Source organism: Misgurnus anguillicaudatus, unplaced genomic scaffold (genome assembly GCF_027580225.2).
Source record: "Misgurnus anguillicaudatus unplaced genomic scaffold, ASM2758022v2 HiC_scaffold_28, whole genome shotgun sequence".
NCBI classification, from domain to species: Eukaryota; Metazoa; Chordata; class Actinopteri; order Cypriniformes; family Cobitidae; genus Misgurnus; species Misgurnus anguillicaudatus.
In genome coordinates, this window is record NW_027395278.1 from 7,008,968 (window position 1) to 7,035,280 (window position 26,313).

Genomic DNA, 26,313 nt, shown 5'->3' on the forward strand with positions numbered 1-26,313 from the left:
GAAAAGCTATGGAGCTCATCGTGTACACAACTACTTATAGTAAACCAGAATTTAAAAACCCCAACAACAATAAATATTCAGTGATTTATAAGGTTCATGATAAAGGATCTCTAATTGTGAACAATCTGGAGTCTAATGACAATGCATTGTATTTGTGCGCGGTGAGCCAACACAGTGTGGCAGAGTCATTTGACAGATGTACAAAAACGCTTTCCTTGATAAGTAATTAAGACATCACATACACACAGGTGGCACTCTTGTTCAACATCAACATTTTGTCATAATAATACGTTATAATACTGCATGATATATTACCTGATGATATAGGCCATATGCATTATCCATTATCCTATATCCTGGACATTTTTAAACGTGTATACATTTTTGTCATTATATGCTTTGAAAAGAAAAGAGCAGCATTTTACTATCAAGATCTTTAATGTTTCAAAGAAGAAGAAAGTCATAAAAAAAGTGAAACAACTTGAGGGTATGTAAACGATGACATCATTTAATTATTGTGAATCATTACCTTTTTTCCATTTGATTCAGGATAAAGATGAAATTTAAATAACATTAAAACAGTAGGAGGTGGTGTTATCACACACCTCCCATACTCTTGTAAACAGGAAACCTTTCTCTTAAAGCCAGTTTCTTTTGGCATTGCTATTTTGCACATGCATAACCCAGTTCATAGATGAGACATGAGTCAAATAGAAATAATAAAGACAGTCACTATAATTTTTTCTTTGTTTTGGTCACATGGTATGTATAATACATTTTAATGTGTTTATATTTTTAAACACTCAAACAATGGCTTGAACTTTTTACTAAATAATTTCTTTTGTTTCCTAAAGGTTTTACACAGAATAACAAAGTTGATCAGAAGCCTCGTGAAATAATAATGAATCTTAAGGAGTCTCCTGAACTACATTGCTCTCATAGCATCACAAGCTATAATTATATTCTGTGGTATAAACAAACTATTGACCGGCAACTTGTGCTCTTGGGATATCTTATAGGTTCACAACTTCAGTTTGAGTCAGATTTCAGCAATAAGTATACAATGACAGGCAATGGAAATAGTAAGGGCTCAATAACTATTAAAAGTCTTCAGTCAGATGATACTGCCACATATTTCTGTGCAGCATCAACACAGTGATAAACAAACCCTCCCTCCTGAGCAAAAACTCACACATTGCTTACACCTGTGTGCAGGATTTCAACATTAAAAACAACAATGTATTAAAATGTAACATTGTATTGATTCGTTTGGCAACTGACAGTATTACAGTAACTCTTTTTTCAGCTAGAAAGTTTAGATCCAGTTTACATCTCATTAGATCTTTAAGGATATTTTATTCGAAATCAAGTCTTGTGAATTCTTTTTTATGCAGCTGTTTGCCAGTAACTTATTGTAGATTTAAATTCATGTTATTTACTGGCAACAGTTTGTTCAAAGTTAAATAAACATTAAACATTAACAAGTCTTTGTCTTTAGAGAATAAAACTATAAAATAACAGCCTCGTGCAAAGCATGTGTACTTGGGATATCGGTTCCTGGTCTCAGTTTGAGACAGAAGTAAAACCAAACTTTAATCTAAAAAAAATAATTAAACACCAAAGTTAATTGATTCGGACACATTTTTTATCTCCTCCTGAGACTGTCACACAATGCTTATCATCTTACATATGCATTAAAGGTGCAGTGTGTAAATTCTAGCGACGTCTAGTGGTGAGGTTGCGAATTGCAACAAACAGCTCAGTCCACTGCCCAACCCTCGCTTTTGAAATGCATAAAGAACCTACGATAGCCCGCACCGGACAAACATTTCATCATCTGAGACAACTTAGTAAAAAGGTTTGTCCGTTAAGGGCTTCTGTAGAAACATGGCGGCACAAAATGATGACTTCCATGTAGGAGGACCCTCGGTGTATGTAGATAAAAACGTCTCATTCTAGGGTTATAAAATAATAAAGTTTCATTTTAAAAGGTCTTTATACACCACTGATAATATAGTTTTGTATATTATTTTGCATTTCTTTCAAGAGATCCTTCTAAAAATTACACACTGCATCTTTAATTTTTTTTAAACAATTATTCACTTTGTTTATATGTGGATAAGCAGTCAAACACCTGCTAACGTATGCATAAATCTGATGTCACATCCTGTGTCTCTCATTTCAAATGACTCCAGACCCACACCCAAGGCTCATTTAACATGATCAAGCTTATAGTTGCAGTTATTGCCATATTGTCCTGGCAAACAGGTAATTTATAGGCTACTTGCAGCACAAATTTGTCCATAAGAGCCATGCAAATTTGAACAATTTTATATTTCTCCTTTTTTCCTCCAGGACTTGTTTGTAGCAGTAAAATTAACCAAGTACCATATGATCTGCTGAGTAATGGTACATTGCACGTCAAATGCAATCACAACAATGCTGAATATGTCGCTATTCTGTGGTATCAACAGCTGATTGGTGCTCCGGACATTAAATTAATTGGATATGTATATTATAAACAAATAACTATTGAGAAAGAGTATGAAAAGCTCTTTGACGTGACGGGAAATGGAGAGGAAGAATCATCTCTTATTTCTCTCAAATTAATGCAAGCTCAGGACAATGGCTTGTACTTCTGTGCTGCAAGAACACAGTACTAAAAATGTGCCTTCTTCCCCACAAAAACCTTCTGAGATGTCACCTCACTGTAACACACAACATCTTTACTCATCTTCAGAAAACCAGTATCCACAGTATTAACTAAAGTGTTCTAGGTTGGATTTTTTTAATGTATACATCAAATTGTTTTGTTTCCTGTCAGTGAGGGGCAGTGTCTACACACATCCCTTGTTGTTTAACATTCTGGCATGTGAATTTGAGGAATCCACATCAAACTTGTATGTAGTAAAGAGTTTAGGTTCAGAATGCTCCTGATACTCTTTATATTAATAAGTTTGGACTCATTAGTCTTAGGTAATACTGAAAGATTGTGAACTTCTTGATATATTTGTTACATATTTTCAAATATTATTATTTTAAGTTTTGTTGTATTTTGCAGGTGAAAAGGAAAATATGGCTGTTCAGCAGACACCTCAGGATCTAATAAAGACCTATGGAAAATCTCCTGAGATTACATGTTACCACAACATCCCAAACTATGACCGTCTGTTGTGGTACAAGCAATCACAACACAAAGAATTAACATTCATGGGATATCTGCTTGGTGAAAAGGGATACCCGGAACAAACATACCAGAACAACATTAAAATACATGGAAATGCGAATAAGTATCGAGGTTATTTAACTATACTTAACATCAGTTTGGAACATAGTGCAGTTTATTTCTGTGCAGCCTATTACACAGTAACACCAATCTTCTTTCTCCCATACAAAAACTAATTCTTGTTACAGTAGGTACACCTGTGATAAACCACTGTTACTGTAGATACTGTCATATGCCTGCTGGAGTATATCTCACTTCTACAACCAAGTGAGTCTGCGTCTAATGCAGCTTTCAATATCAAACATAAATCCCTAGAAAACGTCTTATACAGTAAGCTGTGAATAACAATTGATTTAGCCTGACTTGTAAATCTATTGATTTAAACTTATTTTTTTATTCTACTATTTCCATGGGATAAGCAAACTTTAGATTTTTTTACATTAACATGAATTAATCAAATAATTTTTTACATTTCCAACACATTTAGGCACATTAGTTATTCATTAAAGGGTCAATGCGCATGCCTAGAAAGTTTCCTTTTCAGATTCCTTACTTCTTTGTTGCATTCTTTTACAGTTTAAGAATTAAAGCAAACCCCTAGGGCCAGTTGTTTAAAAGTAATCCATTAGGATTTCAGCTATCCGATTAGACAAAATTTCAAAATGGGTTGTCAAAATGGTCAATTGGATCACACAAAAATCCAATCTAGGCTTTGATCTGGTTCAAATCTTCCCTTTGTGTTGTTCAAAACTCTTAATAAAATTCTGATTTGTTTGATCCCAAAAAGTAGGATTATTCTCAAGGGTGGATTTCAGGAACAAAAAATGTAATAAAACTATATTATGTTAGTCTATATTACAACATTTCTGTCATGTAATATTAAAAAAAGTTTTTCATCTCACCATATCCACAGGTCAAATTCATCACAATAAAAATGTGGGGTAGCATTTTAAAAACATTTAAAAATAGATGCAATATTTGCATTTATTTTAAGCCAAATATTGTAATTCAATTACTGTACTTACCAGGCTACAGGTGAAGCAGCTTTTTATGCCTTCTAATGTCTCGTAATTGGTCCTCATTTATGTCCAAGAGACTTAATAACAATCTTTTATGTTTTAATCCTTTAATTTTTCATATTTAAAAACGTTTGTGTGATGCTGCGCATCCATGTGTGTGATAAGCAAACGCGCAATGTCGTCGTCCTGTTTATAGGTGCATATTAAGAGAAAGTTATATCGTCAATTAAAGTGAAAAACTCACTTTTTCTGGGTTTTGGGGTGTTATTTTGTGTCTCTGATGCTTCCACACGCATACATACTTGGAAAAAAATCCATCCATGCTGTTTTGAGTGAGATACAGGTTTCTGAATGTCCTCTGCCTTGGGTCTCAGATTGCACGAGTTTAAACTCAGCTCCGAAGTGACATAACTAGCCGTTTCGTCACATTACGTTTGAATTTTCCCGCCCACCACCCCACTCGCAGGTCTCCACCCACCAGGTAGGTAGAGCTATATGGATATTATGGATTATACTCCCGCCTACTTTTAAAAACAAAGTTTTAACGCGTGTTTATTTAAACCTAAAATGTGATCTCATATACAACGTATTACGACGCAAATTGTCCTCAGATTGTAGGCGATAAGACGTTCATGCGAAATCTGATGTAAACAACAGACTATGTAGCTTTCACGGATTATATGCATTTGTGGACAAAAATGGTCATTGAATGTATTTTATTGGACTTTTATTGGACTTTCATGGATTATTCACACATCTGAAACAGACTGGATTCGATTCGCGATCGCTATATCAACACAAAAGGTAAAAAGTCACGTTATATTTTGCATGTTGTCATCTTCTGTCACAAAATACTACATTTATGATGCTAGAGCATCTGTATCTCAAAACAGAGATCATACATTGATGCTAATGCCGTAAATTATACCTTTTAAATGTATATGTTATTGTTTGTAGACAGTAACGTTAGGCTATATAGATATTTTTTGCAGGCTATATAGTTTGCAGCGTGGTTTCTAAAGTTACAAAAAATATTTAACGGCTTTATTTTACAATTCTACATGAACTAAGTAATAGTGCTTTGCCAAACTAAAAGTGTTTTGCCAAACTAACCGAGACCGGGCCTTACCGATCCGGCTTTTCTGACGAGGCCAACGTACCCCCGAGTCTCTTATAACTTTAAGGTCCGGACCTCCCGCTAGCTTCTAGTAATTAGCACATGGCCCACAAGCAGTATACATCCCCCGCCGGGTCTAAATTTTGGTCATTTGCGAAATTAATGCGTTTGAAAATGTTTTACAACGGGAATATGTTAGCATTATCTAGGGAAAACGAGTGTATTGTTGAGACTGCTACATCACAATTTCCTCTGGAATCATTGTGTGTCATGAGTTTCTTCTCCTAGAGTGTACTTATTAGTGATACTTTTCTGCTTGATATGTCTGTTGGCAACATAAACCGTTAATAATAATATATAAAAATAATAACACAGTATGGTCTGTACTGCTCACGATACCACTGAGCACGCGCACGGGCACATGACATTAGTAGTGGGGTGTGATCAAAGGAGCAGCAGCTCATAAATATGTAATGACCAGCTCAAAACGGCACAATCTGAAAGGCACTGAAACAGAGGCTACTAGAGATGGGTAACAATCTTTTCCTACAAGCTATTTCGAGCAAACAACTTTTGAAACACGCTTTATGGAACCCATGCACCTATATAACTTGTGGAAAAGCAGTCATAATATAGGCACTTTAAATAGGGAGAAAGTAAATTACAAACACCTGGAAAATAATCACAAGTAAGGGATCGGGGAAAAAGTGACGAGACCCGGGAAATGCGTGGTCAGAATAAATCAATAAAAAAACCACGCATCTCCCACATGAAACATTGTACAGCCAGAACCCTGCCATGCTGACTAGATCTAAATACAAACAAGGATCTGGCAGGATTCTGACAAAAATGGTTTACTTTTACTTAATTGAGTAAAAGTACAAAAGTACTAGAAAAAAAACTAGATGTTTAATGTACTTAAATATTAAATATAAACCAAAAACTTGAAATTATGAAATGTAGTGGAGTAAAAATTATGATAATATGCTTTGAAATGTATGTTTTCCAAAGAAAACCACTGATAAAATAAGAATACTTAAAAATAGACTTTTATGTAGAAAGTAAAAACACTTACTGTAAGTAATGTACGCCTCTTATGTGAAATACGTGCACACCACACGGACCTCGTACAACATGCTAGCACAGAGAAACAAAGAAATGCAGCACTGTTCTCTTCAATAAGGCTTACGGACATGGGGGGGGGGCGTAAAAAAGTCACTTGTTTTGGGATCGTTTTCACAGGCCTGGTTGCTTATTTGTCTCACGAGATCTGGCAACACTGAATAGCGTAGTCTATTTAGTTGCCTCAAAATAGCAATGTGCCAACAATGCACCTGAACACACCTCATTTTCATACAGGAACCCTGATGGCGCCGGGTTCAAACCAGCAAAAGACACTTGCATTGCGCATTGTGCTGGGTGTATGATAGGGCCCTTAACGTCCTTGTGTCTGCTGTCTTTTGCTGGATCGTTGTGTATCTGTAATGGTACAATAATAGCACAGGAAGCAGTCGCAGGAACTATACACAGGTTTATTGTAACTGGATACAAACACATGGTAATGGTAACGAAGGACTACGGTGGTGAGCGGGTGCTGGTGGTTGCTGGTGGCATTGGTGGAGTGGGTCTGTGGTGAGTAATCCAACACGGAAGACTGGAACATCCAACACAAAGATGACACGCAACACAAATCCAAAACACTACCGAACACAGTCCAAACGGAACAGAGACCAACATAAGAACAAGGATCTGGCAGGGAACAGAGAGTCAAGTAAGTATTTATGGAGTGGATGTAATGATGATCAGCTTGAGTGAGACAATCAACACAGGTGAAGGGAATCGGGATAACGAGCACATGACATCACAGGTGAGTAAACACTACACACATGACACGGAGGAAACAATGTGTTTGCCTACCGTGACAGTACCCACTCCCCTAGGACATCACCTGATGTTCCCAGTCTGCTTACCTATTGATTGTAATCATCAATGAGGGTGTGATCCAGTATGTCCCGAGCAGGAACCCAACTTCTCTTCTCCAGACCGTAACTTCCCATTCCACCAAGTACTGAAATCCGCGTCCCCTTCGCCTAGAGTCCAGAATGTGGTTAACCGAATAGGTTGGTTCCCCGGCTACGAGATGAGGCGGGAGGGGGGGGACCGGGACAGGTGTGTTAAAATGAGAGCGAAACACGGGTTTAATTTTAGAAATATGGAAAATTCTCCTGTACGCAGGAGGGAGGTTAAGGCGCACTGTCACCAGGTTAATGACCTTGGAGACAGTGAACGGGCCAATAAATTTGGGAGCAAGCTTATTCGAGACGGAACGCATCGGAATATTCTGAGTAGAAAGCCACACTTTTTGACCAACGACGTAAACGAGAGGCTTAGACCTGTTGCGATCGGCTTTAGCCTTGGTGCGCGCCCCTGCCCAGAGTAGAGCTTCACGAGCTGTAGTCCAGGTAAGGTGACACCTCTGGACATAGGCGTGAGCGGAGGGGACCGCAATCTCGGATTCCAGACTAGGAAAATTAGGTGGCTGGTAATCTAAACTACACTCAAATGGTGATAGGCCCGTGGATGACACTGGCAATGAATTGTGTGCGTACTCCACCATAGAGAGATATTGGCTGCCGGACAAAGGATTCTTGGAGGCCAAACACCGCAACACCCTTTCCAAACCTTGGTTGGCTCGCTTGGTTTGACCATTGCTCTGGGGATGAAACCCGGAAGATAGGCTAAAAGTCGCTCCTAACAATTTGTAAAACTCTCTCCAAAATTTGGACACAAATTGGGGACCCCTGTCAGAGACCACGTCTGTCGGAAGGCCATGTAAACAGAAAACGTGTTCTACGACAGTTACCGCTGTTTCCTTGGCTGATGGTTATTTGGGCAAGGGATGAAATGAGTCGCCTTCGAGAATCGGTCTACTACGGTTAAAATCACCGTATTACCCTGGGATGGTGGGAGGGCTGTAATGAAATCTAGGGCGATGTGGGACCAGGGTCTCGAAGGGACTGGCAGCGGTAGAAGTAACCCGTCAGGAGGGCGATTGGAAGTCTTTTCAGTGGCACAAACCGAACAAGCCAAAACAAAACCGTGAATGTCGTGAGACATACCCGGCCACCAGAATCGTTGTTTGACAAAAACTTAGTGCGACTTACCCCTGGATGACAACCTACACTGGAACAATGGCCCCACATAGGGTCTCCCATAAAAGTTCCCTGGGGAGTAGATGTGCGATCGGAACGCTCAAAAGTCGAGACAAAGCATCGGGTTTGATGTTTTTGGAGCCCTGGTGGTAGGATAGGGTAAAATCGAAACATCCGGAAAAAAATAGCTCCCCGAGCCTGCCTGGAGTTAAGTCTTTTGGCAGTCTCAATGTATTTGAGGTTTTTATGGTCGGTCCAAACGATTCTAACCAGTGACGCCATTCCTCCAATGCAATTTTGACTGCCAATAACTCTCTGTTGCCAATGTCATAACTACTTTCTGCAGGAGATAAACAATGAGACAAAAACGCGCAGGGATGAACCTCTCCGTCTGAGGATGTGCGCTGCAAAAGAACTGCTCCTACCACCACCTCTGACGCGTCGACCTCCACTATGAATTGACGATGAACGATCAGGGGTGACGAGAATGGGTGCTGAAACGAAGCAGCTCTTGAGTTTGGCAAACGCCACCTCGTATAATAATGGGGTGATTTTGTGCAGTTCCAAATTGCGGGAAAATTTGTGGCAAAACAAGTTGTCACAGACTTCCTTTGAACAATCCAGAAAGGCTAAAGTTGTGGCTGGAATTTCTGGGGTTGGATGTGAGCACACCTGTTGAGGTTCTGCAGAAAGCTGATCACCGTGTCTGCGGTCTACATTTCACTAATGAGGACTTCGCTGGAGGTCGAAAAAATCACCCAAAAAGCTTTTTCGGCTGAGAAATACAGCGGTTCCCACATTACGTCCTGGGACGACAGAGTTGGAAGAACTTGGGGTGAGCTTGACATTTTTGTGACGTAACGTTTGTAACAGGTGGAAAATGATCGTATTTGTTATGTCCATACCCTGTCATGTTCATAACATCATAAGCCTAACACTAACCCTAGCCTACATTAAAAAATGGCTACATGATTTTGTGCGTTTACTATTTTTGACTGTGGAACTTTTATAATGAAAATGTAATGATTCACGTAGGCTATCATTCCCAGCGTACAAGTTCTAAGACATTTTAGCATTACCCATGGACGTGACAATAAGGAATTGCCATACTATTATGTCATATGAAGTCAGGTCCGATGTGTTCACCCAGAATAGCATATACTTTGTATATCTCATATACATTGTGGAGCTAATGTACTGTGTGCTTTCTCTGTAAAATACCCCTGTGTGACTTCCAAAAACTAACGCTAGCTAGTTGTTAGCCGCACTCCACAACAGTCCTAACTCGTACTAGATTTGTTCTATGAACATTACATTTAATGAATGTACCCAGCATATTTATTATTTCTTAGCTCTTATGAGAGGACCTCTAAATATCTGGAATACACAACAATGCACCCCTCCCCTCTTTACTGCACCTGAGCCTGTTTTTTTTTGTTATTCTGAGAACACTTCTTGAAATCACCACTCCCCCCTCATCACTGCACCCTCTCTGCTGCACTGAGGCTATTTCCACACGAAGCCGGTGCATTCCCTATCCAATCATTTTTTTTCTTGCTCTAAAAAATGTATCCGTAAACACGAAACCACTGAAACCAGATATACACTATACACGGAGAAGAAGACTTTGAGCATGCGCATAACCAACGTATGGTGTTGTCCATTATCGCTTGTTGGTCACCACAATTGCATAGAAGCAATAGATTTTGCTGTAATAAAGCTAGTAGGCTTTAGTAGCTTCTGTAGCACGAACACAATCACAGTCCGCCGTTATTGTTGTTGCTGTTACGTGTGACGCTTCCGACACGTGATGTGATGACGTTTTCGCTTCACAAAATATACGGATTGACTGTACAGACGAATCCGCAAGGGTGTCGGTTTCAGATTTATCCACTTTAGGACCCGGTTTCAAAAAATAGCGGATTCAGTCTCCCAAAACGCCGGATCCGTGTGGATGAAACGCCAATACGATAACAAATTTATACGTATACAGTGATACGCGTCTCCGTGTGGACAGCCCCTTATGCAGCCACCTATCACTAACAGTGTTGGGAATGTTACTTTCAAAGTGTAATACATTATATATTACAAATTACTGTCATTTGAAAGTAATTAGTAACATTACAATATTACTGTCTCTGAACTGTAATGAGTTACACTACTTTTGCATTACTTTTGAGTTACTTTCATCAAAATAACAGAAGTATGACCTGGCATTATAAAATTTTAATATGTAGTTAATTGATGCTTATAAATCTAGAAGTTATGTGTTGGCCCTCGAGCTTTGAATAGGCACAGTGAAGACGTATGGCAAAATACAGTAACAATCACTGTCAGAATCATAAATATAGACAAATGATCTGGTAAAAGTCTGGTAAATTATGGTACACATACCAAACACAATAGAGCCCACTATAATGCAACCTATGGACTATAACATGGCAAGACGCGACCTTTTTTAATTTCTTTTTTTAATTCACTTTTAATTCAGATTCACAGCACAAACCTAGCAACATGGGTTGACACAACTTATCAAAAAGTGCTATTGGAGGATTAGGCCTCAAGGAATACAGCTCATTTCAGTCCAATATAAGGATTACATGTAGGCTAACGTATCATTGCTTAATAAAAACAGACAAACACACTGTTTTTTGCCAAACAATGAATATAGGTTCCCATACAAAGGCTGGTAAAAACTTTAAACAGTGATGTTTAAATGTTCTATTTAGATAACCATGTTTAAGTCTACACTAATGTTACGTTGTAGTTTTGGTTGCTGTTTGTAATAAAACTGTAGATAGCATAGTAATAGCCTAGCAATCTATTATGTATGGACTGTAACCATAGCAACGTTAGCTTACCTTGTCATTGCTGGTGTGATATGGATTTTACTGGCAAGATTTCTAAAAGTCTCTTTACTTCTGAGGTTCAAGCAGCATGGGAGACCGATAGAAACTTTCTGTTGCTTTTACTTGGTGCAAAATTATGTGTGTGTGGCGCTATCGGACCTGATTGCGACCACTTTCGTCAATCCTTACACAGCCACGGACTTCCCAGATTCAGCTCTTTAAGAAACGCGTCTATATTAAACGCGCACCGCGTCCAAATCGCATTTTAAATACAAAATTAAAGTAAAAATGAACATGCTGCATACAACACCTGGAAACAGCCATACGCTGTGTCCCAAACCGCCTACTTCCATTCTATAGGCAAAGAGTACGAGAAGTAGTGCTTTTCGCCTACTATACAGTATGGAAGTATGCGGTTTGGGACGCAGCCTATTTTATCCGCAGCTTTTTCCTGTGTGGATGCTGATCGCGCGCATTGGTCAAAAATAAAAAATACAAATAACACGGTCTATTTTTAAATGCATTGTTGTAACGCGCGCATTACTAAGACTGTAACGAGTAAAATATTACCAAAATTTTATTAGTAATGCGTTATATTACTGCGTTACAGCAAAAACTGATATTTTACTGTAATATATTATATTTTGTAATGCGTTACTCCCAACACTGATCACTAATACCTTCTGCCAGTCTCCTGATAATAAGGTTTCAATTGAGTAGTTGCTGGAATGTTGCTACTCTTTTTATAAGTGGTTTTGTTAGTGTTTGGCATACATCTAAAGACAATGAATAATGGTGTTACATTGAATATTTGTGCTGTATTGCAGCCTGTTGGTGGTGTTGAAGTGGAACCTCACATTTCCAAAGTGCCACAATCAACTCCTATGAAGGAACCAAGCACTGGCAGGCCTTTATCCTTCTGCAGTGTTGGGATGTCTTTGCTTCTTACCAGCTCACAAGGTTCTCAGAAGTCAAGGAAGTCCCTATCTGGCACGTATCTTGCCTACACTGCTTTCGGGGAGAGATCAACTCTGGCTGTAAGCTATTTCTGTCTTTTGCCTAACTAGGATATATACCATTATTTACTTAGAATGATTTGTCAATGCCTGCTTGAAAATATAAAGCTCCATTATTACACATCCAACAGTCAGATGAATTTCAGACTGAGATGGCAATATTGGACACCAGCATGACTTCAGTCTACAGCGATGACATGACTTTTAGTCTATCCAGCAAACAATCCACCTCCAGTACTGCATCTAGTTCAATATCAAGTCATTCAGAAACGCAATCTGAATGAGATGAAAGAAAATGGATAGTCAATAAGTCACATCTCAGGAGGCTATTCAGGACCTGTCACAAGTGTGGTGTAGCCATCACTGAGAAGAAAGTGAAAACATTGGGAAGCCAAATAAAAGTACAGTGGACCTGTCTGAATGCCCACCATGACAAGTGGGCATCATGCCCAGATGTTGGAGAAATGGGAGAGAATAACCTGCTTGTACCAGCAGCTGTTCTATTTACCGGATCAACATTCACCGAAATCCACGAGTGGGCCAGACTGTTGAACTTACAGCTTCCAAAGAAAACCCAGTACTACTCTGTCAAGTCAAATTACTTATTTCCAATGATACATCAGGCTTACAAGGAACATCAAGAGAACTTAATACAGCAGATCATGCAAGTCCCCTTCAATAAGAAAAATTATGTGAGAGGAATTTCAGCAAATGCACCACGAGTTTGATCCTTGGCATGTTGCTAAAGGTTGTTGTTCTCACAAAACATTGTCTATTGAGGCTGACACAAGTAGCATCGTCAGTACGAGACTAATAACATTTATTTTCAATGTCTCTCACATACAGCTGCTGAGACTTTGTCACTGCCACCATGTGAAGAGTTTGGTTCCAAAACGCGATAAACGCCATTTTTGAAAAAAACGAGTTACTGCCAAAATCAGCATTAAATCAGGTCAGTAGTTAAAAGTAAATTCTTCATTTTACGCAAAATCCAATATCCGCCGTGTTATTCTGTCATCTTTTCTCCCTTTTTTCCCAAAATGCGATAAACGCCACTCTTTGTACTTTGTGATCAACAAACAAAACAAAATAATACTTTGATTGCATTGATAAACCTGTGATGGTTTTCTGTGATGGGAAAGAAACGTAAGCCATCAACATCTAATAATTTCCCTGAGAGGCATCGGGAGACGGGTGCTTGTTCTCCCGACAACATCAAGCTTCTCATGCTAACACATTAACCCCAGAGGATCTTATGAAAAACTTTCCATAATTTTACTCAAAGTCAACGAAAATCGAGCAGGACCAAAAACATTTTACAGCTGATCGCTTTGAAAGACGTTAAGCGAAGACGTCAAGTATAACCGCAATGACAGGGTTCTTAATATGACAAAGTAAGTGTTTTGATTAATAACATTAATGTTTATATTTTTAATTAGTGTGTACAACTAGTCAACTAAATGAATATAACATGGCAAAGATGAATGCACATTTATATAGGCTATTGATTCAATAGATTTATAGCATTTTGAATAAAAACTTGTCATGGATTTATTGCATTTTGTGGAAAAAAATAATCCGTTTTTATAATAAATCTTTGAAAATCAACGTATGGATTTGATTTTTTAATGTTTTTATAATCTAAAGATGCTGTGTGAAAGTTTGTAACAGAAAATGGATTTATTGCGTTTGTCAAAATGGATTTATTGCGTTTTGGAACCAAACTCTTCTTGTTATACTGTGAATGAATATGCATCTACAATCTGTTCTTTGTTCTAATTGCACATACACACAGGCATTAAAGGGGCCATGGCACAAGAATTTTTTAAGATGTCAAATAAACCTTTGGTGTCCCCAGAGCACATATGTGAAGTTTTAGCTCAAAATACCATATAGGTAATTTATTATAACATGTTGAAATTGACACTTTGTAGGTGTGTGCAAAAATGTGCCGTTTTGGGTGTGTCCTTTAAAATGCAAATGAGCTGATGAAGTGCAAACACTGATTACAAAGATGGTGGTTTGTTGCAATTGAAACTCAATTGTGCTGTGAAATAATTTTTTTCTCTCATTTTCTCTGCACTAAATGGCAGTGCTGTGATTGGATAGTGCAGATTAAGGGGTGGTATTTCTAATAAGAGCTCCTTATGACATCATAAGGAGAGCCAAATTTCAATGACCTATTTTTGTATGTGCTTGTACAGAATGGTTTACCAAAACTAAGTTACTGGGTTGATCTTTTTCACATTGTATAGGTTGATAGAAGCACTGGGGACACAATTATAGCACTTAAACATGGAAAAAGTCAGATTTTCATGCTATGGCCCCTTTAAGAAAAAACTTGTGCCACTTTCAAACAAAAAGGAAAACCGTGATCTACAGGGCTGGATACACTCGGTAAAAAACAATTTTTGGTTTTTTATGTGCCACTTGCTGCGGGAGTGCAGAGGTAATCCACCCAAATTCTTGATTACAAGGAAAACATGTAATGATTATACACAATGGTGGACTTCACTTCTCCATCATGTTTGTGGGGAGCATGAATGGGAAGAAGATGATGAAAAAAAGACATGTTTCCACACCCCACTAAGCCTAGATGACCAACTGAGGAAATGTTGGCTCCAACCATACAGTAGTCCCAGGTTTTCAAGGGTCTCCAGGCAATCGTCGAGGACAAAAGACTATTGAAAGATCTACAGCAGTTGACACAGTTTAAACATACTGGTATGTTGCCTTATGACATATCTAAGGAAAAATGCACACGTATGTCATTATGGATTTTTTGATAGGTATGTCCTGGGTAATAAAGACTTCTATAAGATTACCATGATGGCATTTCTTTACAGGGGCTCTGGAGGTGTTTCACAACGCCATGCTGAAGTACTTGCCCAAAAGACTGCATTTTGCATACGAGACGATGGTTGCTCGAACAAAACTGGCCATCATGGACAACAACTTCAACGTTGGCAGAGAGTAGGCAGTGTCTGCACAAGGTATAGTAGGATAATGCACAGCTTATTTGAAAATTTTAGTGAATGCATTTTTGTGATAATAACTAGGTGTAATGTTTGACATTATAGGAACTCCAAGATACAGACTTTCATTTAAAACAACAGAGCAAGGACTGGATAGTGAGGAATTATCTATTAGCCAACCAGTCAGACCTTCACCAGTGGCCTTGTGGAACATGTGTTGAAGAAAAGGCAGAACCAAACAGCTGATGACCGACAACATTTTCAGCAGCCTCCAAATATTGCTTCTAAGCCATCCAGAAGCACCTAAGTAGATTTCCTGAACATTCTGACAGTTAAAATCCGCAGAATCTACACTGAGGGCAATTGTGCAGGGCATTTGTAATTGTCAGCAAAGTTATGTAAATAGTTCAAGAGTTGGCTAACTGTGAAGTGTTCATATTTTATTAAGAAATACTGTAAGTGTTGTATATGTAAAACAACTTTTATTTTAACAAACTGTGGCATATTTTTAAGAAATGCAAAACTTTTTTATACAAAACAAGAACTTTTATTTCAACATACTGTGTTTTGTGGTTTATACACTTCATTTAGAACAGGAGGGTAGGTGAAAAATGGATGGTAAATCTGTTGAAGACAAGAAATGTGTTTAGTAACTAAATAACCAGTTTCATTAAACATAATTGGAAAGGTGGGACATGCTCTCACATACCTTATTGAGGTGTTCAGGATACACTATCTCCCCTTCTTTGAAAGACCTTTGCCTTGAATAAACTCTTGCGATGTTCATGAAGCAGATGCAGAACAGGGGTAGCAAGGACCTGAATAGTACAATATCTAAAGAGAAAAAATGGCTGTAAGTAATTAGATAGGCTAACTATTTTGACACATTGCACTTGGAGTAGGCTAGTGCACTCAAATACCTTGTTGGGTTCAGAACACAGCCTCTATCTCCCCTTCTTTGAATCCTGTGTACTGTCCAGTGGGGGGACACAAAAAACAGCTGGGCAGAACAACTCGATTGCCACGTCCGAGTTGTTGACACTTGAGGGCCCACTCCAGAACCACTCTGTATGACACCAGTCATAACTGTCTGAAAGTTACATGGAAATTACGTAATTCATCACCAAATCGTAATGAGGAAATACAATAGCAATAATTTACTCTAGATAACAGATTTACCGAACATGAAGAAGTTAATTATTCTAAGAATTAGGGGTGCACCGAAATTTCGGCCGAAAATGGCATTATCGGTTTCGGGACGAAATAAAAAATCCAGCCGAAAATGTAAACCGAAAATGAATGTCAACCGCACCCCTCCCATCCGTGCGCTAGAGCTTGGGTTTCACTCACAGTGATCAGTCGTCTCCCACCCCTCCCCTTCGTGCTCAAGCAGGTTTTACTCACGGTCTAGCTGTTTGCAAGCGTCTGCAAAGATTAAGCATGTCTTGATGTGTAAACTTCAGAGAGAGTCGCGCTAATGCGTCTCATACTGCAATCCATTAACATACATTTGGCGAATAAAGCGATGAAAAACAACGTAACATTTTTATGTGGAGCAACTGTTGCGCTGTTTGGGATTCACCCTCGGTCTCTGTATGTGCACGCGTTTAAGTGCCCTCGGTAGTGCACATACGAGAGAAACGCGTTTAAAAAAAACAAGCAAACATAAAATCTCGCTGTTATTGACAGGGCACATATAAACAAAAATATTTCCACAGTATTCTTTTTCTAATAAAAACATTTGTTTATGTCTTAAGTGTATGTATACACCTACTTAAGTCTGTGTAATTAATGTTGATCAAACAACCCATGACAAAGAGACAAATAGCTCTAAAAAATAATAATATATTTAATTTATTGTGTTATTAATTTGATTTCTGTACCTAATGCTAATTTCAGACCTTATTAATGTACAACTTTGTTCTCTTTGTTCTCTTTTATAAATGTTTGCAATTTCTTTATTGTTTATTAGATTTTTCCCACCCGCTTTTTGCTGATATAATAATCTGATCTGTGCCTCAAAAACTGTAATGTGATCCGAACTGTGAGGTTTTTTTATCCGTCACACACCCCTAGTAAAGTTAGTACACAGTGATAGCCATAAATGCAATTGTACTAATAATTGGCATAATAATTTATTTCGGTGTTTCGGTTTCGGTTTTTCGGCCTTGGTTTCCTTTCCTTTTTTCGGTTTTCCGTTTCGGCCAAGAATTTTCATTTCGGTGCATCACTACTATATCTATATGAGATTTGTAAATTATTCCAATACTTTTTTACTCACAATTTCTACAGTGTCCCAACTTTTTCTGATTTGGGGTTGTATATATATATATATATATAAATATATATATATATATATATATTGACATTAATTACAATTAATACACATTTATTGAATATTTAAATGTATTTTCAACAGAAATTATGGTGTATTTTAGTTCACATAAATTGCATATTAGTACATTGAAAAGTACACTTTAACCATATTTTAAACACAATAAAAGCAAATATGATAGTACAAATAAAGATGTATTTAAGTCTCCCTTAAAGGACAAGTTCGGTATTTTACACTTAAAGCCCTGTTTTCAGATTGTTTATGATGGTTTTGACTGAAATTTGGACATATGCTGCAACTCGCCGAGTGGTCAGGGGTATTCACTGATATGCTCACACAAAAATCGCTGCAAAAGATGCTTTCCAATAGGTTTTATCGTAGTTTTTGTCCAACTCCACTGACTTGTATTAGATATGCTTTGAGGTACGGTATTACTCCACGTCGGAAACGGAAATGGAGTTGTTTGTATTCTTTTTGTTGTTTTATACAGTCGTGGTATCGTAGGCTACGCTATCCAAACATTTTTAAAAGATCAGTTATCTGTGTCAACTTGGAAATAGATTCCGAGATATTTGTATGGGAGGATGAGGGCTTTGAGGTTGATTTTGATGGACTGGGTTACAGGTTTGAACCTGAATATTCAGAGGAGGAATTCCTGCAAAGAAAGGCAGAGTTTGAGCTGCAGTTGTCCACGGATTCCAGTGTTACGCCTTTTGCCGAAGCTGCTGCTGTCTCAAGGCTTACCGGCACTTGGTGGTGTTCTTGTCAAAAGTGTAGACAAATGTCTACAGAAGAGGAGAGTTTGTGCTGCACCGAATGGGACCTAATGGTTACAGAGGGGATGGAGAATCTAAATGTATCCGTTGACAAATCCGAGGTCTCGCCATCTTGTCTCACAGATCGTGATGTTCGGGATCTGCTCCGGAGACGGTTATCGAGACATTCTTCTACGTCCCGAAACCTAATTGGAAAAAGCGTCCTAGGCCAAAGGGGTTGAATGGCCAGTTATCAGATCTGTAAGTATTCTTTCATAGCTGCGTAGAAGAAGGATCCGGGCACTGAAATGGCCGCCTGCAGTCCAGATCTTGCACCCATAGAAAACATTTGGTGCATCATAAAGAGGAAGATGCGACAAAGAAGACCTAAGACAATTGAGCAACTAGATGTCTGTATTGGACAAGAATAGGACAACATTCCTATTCCTAAACATTGGTCCTCCTCCAGCTTTTCCTTATATGTACATTTAAATTTTCTGGCCTCTTATTGCTACCTCTCCCAACTTTTTTTGGAATGTGTAGCTCTCATGAAATCCAAAATGAGCCAATATTTGGCATAACATTTCAAAATGTATCACTTTCAACATTTGATTTGTTATCAAAAAATATAAGTTTATGAGATTTGTAAGTTATTCTATTCCTTTTTACTCACAATTTCTACAGTTTCCCAACTTTTTCTGATTTGGGGTTATATATATATACATATATATATCTCACAGTTTTATTTTATATTAAATGCAATATGGTACAGTTTTAGTGTGTTTTGAACCATTAAAATGGCACTTTATGTAACTTATATTGTACATGAAATATGGTTAATGTCAATAGTCATCATGGCTCTCTCTGCTGGCCAGCAGAGGCTTCATCTATATATCCATCTCTGGACTCAATTTACCATTCACCCTACCACCAGGTGGGACCCACTCCATCAACTGGACTATGGACACTCACTCACTGCTTCTACTTTCACTTCCTGTTCTTTGTGTTTTTAACCATGCCATTCATTAGGGCTGAATCCGAAATCGCATACTTACTGTGTAGGTACTGAATTTCACTGAGTACCCACATAACGTGCGCTAAGACAGTACGTACGTTCGTGTTAAGTATGGACAGCATCCGCCATGTTGACGTTATCATAATAATATAATAATAATACCTTACATTTATATAGCGCTTTTCTCAGTACTCAAAGCGCTTTACATATGAATGGGGGAATCTCCTCAACCACCACCAATGTGCAGCATCCACCTGGATGATGCGACGGCAGCCATATTGCGCCAGACCGCTCACCACACACCAGCTTATTAATGGAGAGGAGACCGAGTGATATAGCCAAATTAGTATGAGGGATGATTAGTAGGCCAATGGGCAAGTTTGGCCAGGATGCCGGGCACACCCCTACTCTTTTCGAAGGACATCCTGGGATTTTTAATGACCACAGAGAGTCAGGACCTCGGTTTAACGTCTCATCCGAAGGACGGACCTATGCGACCTATGACGTAGTAGACTTGTTCCATCACATATTTACTGCCATCTCAACACAGCTGTGACAATTCAACAGCTTTATTTTCATGAATCAGCTGAGCACTTTGTGGTATATCCTGGGTCTGTGCGTAAAGTCATGGAACAGCCTTGTGTAACGTATCGAAATCACCCGATTGGCTGGTCTCCGGTCGATTGCTTTGCTTTCCCGTGGCATCATGGGAAAGCTGGGATAGAAGTGTCCATCCGATGCATGCTTCAGAATCTGGGGGGACTCAGTATGGCATCCGGGGATTTCTCGCCTACTGATTTTATGGATACTGAGGATTTGGACATACTACTCTGTTTCCCCTACTACATTTTCAGTAAGTAGGCAGTTTTAGACGATACTTAAGTACACGTGCCTCTGAATCTCGCGAGAAATAGTCCAAAATCCTGGTAATTCTCGCCTACCCATTTACGTGTACTGAGGTTTCAGACATGAGGTTCGTCTACTGCTTTTTGCCTACTATATACATGTAGTATGGCAGTATGCGGTTTCGGATTCACCCAAAGTGTTTCTCAATGTCAAGGATACTTCCTTGGCAGCACTGGTCCTTACAAGTCACTTCCTTCAGAGGCTAGGTGAGACTCCTCATTAGCTTTGACATTCGGAGAACACGTAAATGAAACAGGCTAGCAAGTGCATGTCATTGCCTCATTACGTCAGTAAAAGGATTGTGGGTGATTTCAGAGCGCGAAGAGCGGAAAGGCTACACATATGCATCCTTTCCTGTATATGGGATATTTCTCTAACGAAGGACTCAGTGCTTGATTGAAATTCCGAGGATCCTTTGATGGTTGTCGATGACGTAGCATCCTCGAAATTTTGGCTTCCTAGGATCCTTCCTTGAGTGCGTTTACATGCACAGTCTTACACCAATTATGCTTAATAAATTGATAACACGTGGGGTCATGTAAACGCGTAAAATGGTTTTCTTTAATCGGGGAAAGCCCATAAATGGCGTAAGCAAAATCCGATCGGCACAGGTAGTTTTTCGCTCATTACCCCGATTTCACGTGGCATGTAAACACCTTAACCGGCTTTCTACGGTTTTGTCCATGTGCGCATCTCTCTGCATGTGAAAGATAAACATCAGACACAGAAGTAAGCACAAAGTAACACATAAAAGACACGAAAAGAGATAAAACAATATAGCTTAAGACAGATATGCTGTCGGGTTTTTGATCGACTATTATGCACTATAGGTGATGACGTCACTACCTGCAAGAAACTTGACAAATCTCCAAGTCTCATGTAAACGCAGTTGTCTGCATAGACGGTTTATTGATTTGCATGTAAACGCATGAAAACAGTTTTTTTTACAAGAAGCAGATTTTTGATAGTTATCCGCTTATTCTGTACAGGTAAACGTACTCATTGAGAAACACCTAATCATTCATGTAAGTGATGGGAGAAACTAAGCTTTTCGAAGCCTTAAATTAATTGAACCAATTGCTTCGCAAATTGATTCAGTTTTTCGAAGCGTTCGAAACACCGCAAATGCTGGCGACACCTGCTGGTCAAATTAGTGTAAACACTGAGATCTAGGCCAAAACATAACACATTTGGCAAACTATTGTAAATGTGTTTACAAAAGTGTAGTATTGTAAAAAAAAAAAAGTAAAAAATTAGTATTTGGATTCTGTTTTGCTAATTACAATTTACAATCTACCTGCAGTTACTTTTACGCCACCTTTTTAAAGCAACCCTATGTAGTTTTTTTACCTTTAAATAATGTCTCTAAAATTATTTCAGTGATAGAACAACTTTTAACTGGACAAATTGTACTGTTGCTGCAACCTGAGCAGCCTCCTATCTGCTACAAGCACACTCTGACAGTGGCGGTGGAGGGTAGAGCACACAGCCCCACCCCTCCCCCTGTCTGCAGAAGAGTGTCTGATACCAGGCACTGTTGCGCTTTTCAACCACATGGGGGAGCTGTAAGTAATTTTTACATGGAAACTACATTGTGTTGCTTTAATTATACTCACATGTGTTTGTCATCAAAGCTGCCTATAAAACACATGCAAAGTCAAAGTGAACTGGATGGAGATATAAACCTGTGGGAGCTTTTTGAGAGTAAGATAAACATGCACTTGTGTGTTAAAATGAAATTATGTTTAAAAAAATGGAGCAGTGACAAAAATAAACACAAGACCAATGCAAAAATGACATTATTAATTTTTATTTAAGAACAGAAGTTGTTCTAGTGTTCTAGTTTCCATAGGTGTTCTCTGTCTCCCTGTCCTCCTGCAGCTGAAGTTGATGGCTGGGGCGACTCTGTGCCAGCACTGTCTGCACAGCCAGAAACAAGAGTCTTGAATCTGGGATCCAAAAGTGTAGCCTTGGCCAATGTCCTCAAGGATTCCACTGTTCCAAACCATTTATTAAGGTTTTTAATCAAGTTGTTTGTGAGCTCTATTGCTGTTGTTGATGTAAGTTTCTGTGCCCTCTTGTTGATTTTATAGAACAGCATTCTGACAATGGGTATAATTTTTTAAGCTGTGACCACTTTCTCTGCAGAGAGCTCAACGGTGGCATGGTTAACGGCTGAAAGGGCTTAAAGACGCTGTGTGATTGCTTCAAACTGTCCACCCTGTTAAAGGGTGTCACATTGGTGTTCAAGGACATTAGAGCAGCACCAACTGCTTCACGTTCTTCATATATTCTTTGGAGCATGAAAAGGTAGGTGGAACAGCATTTTCATGCTCCTGAATTAGTTTCTTCCTCGGTCTGCCCATCTGCTGCTGAATGCAGACAGTTTCTCAGAGTCATTGGTGCTGCATCTAAAGAAGGTAACAACTCTTCTGCAATGATCTCAAAAGGCACTAAGATCTGCTGTCAGAGAGAGGACATTTTTAACACCAGATTTAAGGTGTGTGTAAAGCGAGCAATATGTCGAATCAGAAGCAGTGCTTCTGTGTGAAGCAGATTAGCACACAGTGTCAGTGTTGAGTCATGGTTTGTGATGAGGCATGTCACTTTGTCTCTTATTACCCAGGACTCTAACAAAATGGACTTTGCTGCTTTGATGTGCTATGCTGTGTAAGTTTCAGGAAACTTCAAAACTTAAAGCACAACACTACACAACTTCTCTTCATTGACACAATGGCATGTTACTGCAAGGTATGCCTCCCTATTTATTGATGTCCAAATGTCAGATAGAGATTCACAGTGTTTGTGCTTTTGACCTCCTCTACCACCTTTTCTTTTCCCTTCATACCTTGCAGCAACCATGTCCTTTAGCCCATGCCTTAATGGAAGCACATATGTTGGATTTCTGCACAAAAGCCCTGATGCCCTCGTCCTCCACCATGGAAAATGGCTGGGAGTCCTTCACTATCATGTCCACCAGATCCTCATCAATGTCCTTTTGCCTTGCTGGAAAATTGAAAAATAAAAATTAATTATTTAAACCATGTCATTTATTCATATACACGTGCCTGGTATCAGTCAAGGCTTTGTTAATGCCTGTTCTAGGCCTTGGTAACATTAAGATGTTTAAGCAACTTCAATAAACATGCCTTAGATCAGGGGTCTCAAACTCAAACTGGCTTGGGGCCATTTTTAAGACAGACAGTTCATCGGGGGGCCGCAGAGCTATTTTAACGTTCAAAAAAGTACAATGTTTCTGTAAATGTCATGTTTAATTTCTATTATTTAATGTATAATAATACTTGAAAATATATAAGCAATGGTTTTATCTTTTTAATATACATTATTTTATAAAAGTAGCCTAAGTAAATCTTTTCTTAATCTTATTTTAACTAAGACCTATTAAAACCTTGCACTAAACTAACAAATTTAATTCCTGTATACATTTATAAACTATTATAAAAATTACCACCAGTAAGTGTTTCTGTTTTGATTTATTTTGGATTGTTTTCAGTCATAGTATTGACTTCATTATGTTCTTTATTATTTCAGTTTTTATACATTTTCTATTATATGTGGGAAAATATTAATAATTGAAAGTGATCCCATAACTTTTGAATTAGTCCATGTTATATAAGATATATTGGACAGAAAAAATAATAGTACTGCTCTATGTGTAATTGAATAGTAAGCTACATAATAATATATTATACTTCATTATATATAGCAGTATACATACTTTTATCTTCTTTACATTTCTCCTCATCTTTTCTCTTTTCTGAACCTGGACACTTTGATGGCTCTTTTTCTTATCTGTAGTTTAAAATGTGTTGCATTACATCTACCGCTCTGCCTCCATATGCGGTGTTTCCATTAGATGCTGTGACGTGAGGTGAACTAAGCCCACCGCAGCTCGATCTTCTCTGAGTAACAGCTGATATCCACCCGGAAGTAACAAATCTTCTCTAGACAAACACTACAAAGTCCCGACCAGATTAACTGATCGCATGGTGACAATGGTATGATTGACGCGAGGTTCAGTTGAGGAATTAAAATCCGATCACGCATTCAGTGATCCTCGACATCACGGAGCGTGCGGTTCATGGCTGCGTAGCAACCGGTGACGCGACCCACGCCCCGGAGCGCAACTTCCGCTCTCGAGCACGTTGGAAAGTAATGCTCGTTTTAACGCGTTGTTAGACGCGACATGTGAACGAACACTTGAGCGTTTAAATAAAAAATCAAACGAATATAAAAAAGTGAATAAAAATCTTTCTGCGGGCCAGATTATTTTATATTTTTGAAAGTTGACGCGGGCCGCAGAAAGGGGGAAGGCGGGCCGCAAATGGCCCGCGGGCCGGGAGTTTGAGACCACTGCCTTAGATATTACTGGAGTGTAAATTGATAAACAATAGCACTGGTACTGGTTTTAATTTATTTTCAGTTGTTCATCTGTGAAACTGGGGGTTAGTTTTTAGGTTTTAAAGTCCCCCACAAACACAAACTTTTGACAACAAGCACAAATCATTTGGTGTGACAGATTCTATACAGACCTTGTTTGGATGTGCCAGATATTTCACCTCTACCAGATGTATACCCATCAGCTTTCTCTGGATGTTTGGAGTGCAAGTGCCTCAACATTGATGAGATGTTATTGTGATCAGGTGTTGATCACACAGCATACATCTCACAATATTGTTCTCCAAATTCTCAAAGTTATCCCTGACAACTAATCTTGCTCTTAATTCCACTCATTTCACAATCACTATCAAATGCCAAATTAACAACTTCATCCACCAATACTATAAACCACAACATCTTGCCTTTGCTTGCTCTTTATATAGTCAAATCTGGTGGGATTTCACATACTGGTTCATGGGTTTACTTTGAAATCAACACACCCTAGTGGTGAACCAATGGAGTTTTGAAGCAGTAATGACATCATGAAGCCTCGTTTGCTGAAATCACGTGACTTGACCAAATTTGATACACGCCCCGAACCAATGATTCAAAACAAAAGGTTTGTAAAGGTTTCGAAGCTTCATGAAGCAGTGCTTCGAAAGCAACCCTCACTAATTCATGTTGCTAATTATTGTCAGCTGTAACCTGCCTTACGAAGCGTCTTCATTCAGCTTGTTTACATGCACACCAATAATGCGATTATTTCCAATAATGCGAGTAAGGTCTTAATCGCAGTAAGATGTTTACATGACTGGAGCTAACCTCTTTACTCCGGTTTACATGCAGTTTTTATTTTCGGATTATTCACACATAGCCCAATGCAGAGCACAAATGATGAACTCACATATATTGTCCACTGTTTTAATTTACTTACGTTAAATGACAAACACGTTGTTATAGATGTATTTCATTATCCGGTGCCGTGATGAAGATATAAATATGACAGTGCCTGCAAAGGACGTTCACATTAAAACGATATAAAAATATAGTTTTAAAAATCTTTTTATATTAAAGATAAAAGCAGAGTTCACACAACAACTATAACAATAGCGATTTTGGCACATGATGAACGATAAACCATTGACAGCCAATCAAATCTATTTGAACTTGAAGTGCACGCGCACTTAAAATGCAATAGAAAGCTCATTTATTTCTGAGGTCTATAACATAAAATTACCTCAGGGATCCAGCGCTGATGCAGTTGCTGTGAAATTTTTCAATTCAATTCAATTCAATTCAATTTTATTTATATAGCGCTTTTCACAATACTCAATTGTTTCAAAGCAGCTTTACATTAATAGAAGCAGTAAATGCACAGAAAAATGACAGATAGCACAACATAATACACAATAGCATAAGCTGTCAAATTTGCTGAGGCTATGACTCGACATTATGAACGAGCGTATTACTAATGTAACGTCTAGGATAAGATGCTAAATTAAGCCCAAGCAGTTTCTACCACACTGACTAGCTACGCCAAAAGGTAA

The 26,313-nt window shown here is 38.6% G+C and overlaps 1 long non-coding RNA gene across 1 annotated transcript; it reads left to right on the forward strand.

Moving 5' to 3' along the window:
* The first annotated feature begins 22,253 nt into the window (after positions 1-22,253).
* On the forward strand, positions 22,254-23,365 carry LOC129417277 (uncharacterized). The gene is made up of 4 exons (XR_008635713.2): positions 22,254-22,425; positions 22,514-22,675; positions 22,992-23,116; positions 23,221-23,365. It is a non-coding gene; the product is annotated as an uncharacterized lncRNA (long non-coding RNA).
* The last annotated feature ends 2,948 nt before the right edge of the window (positions 23,366-26,313 follow it).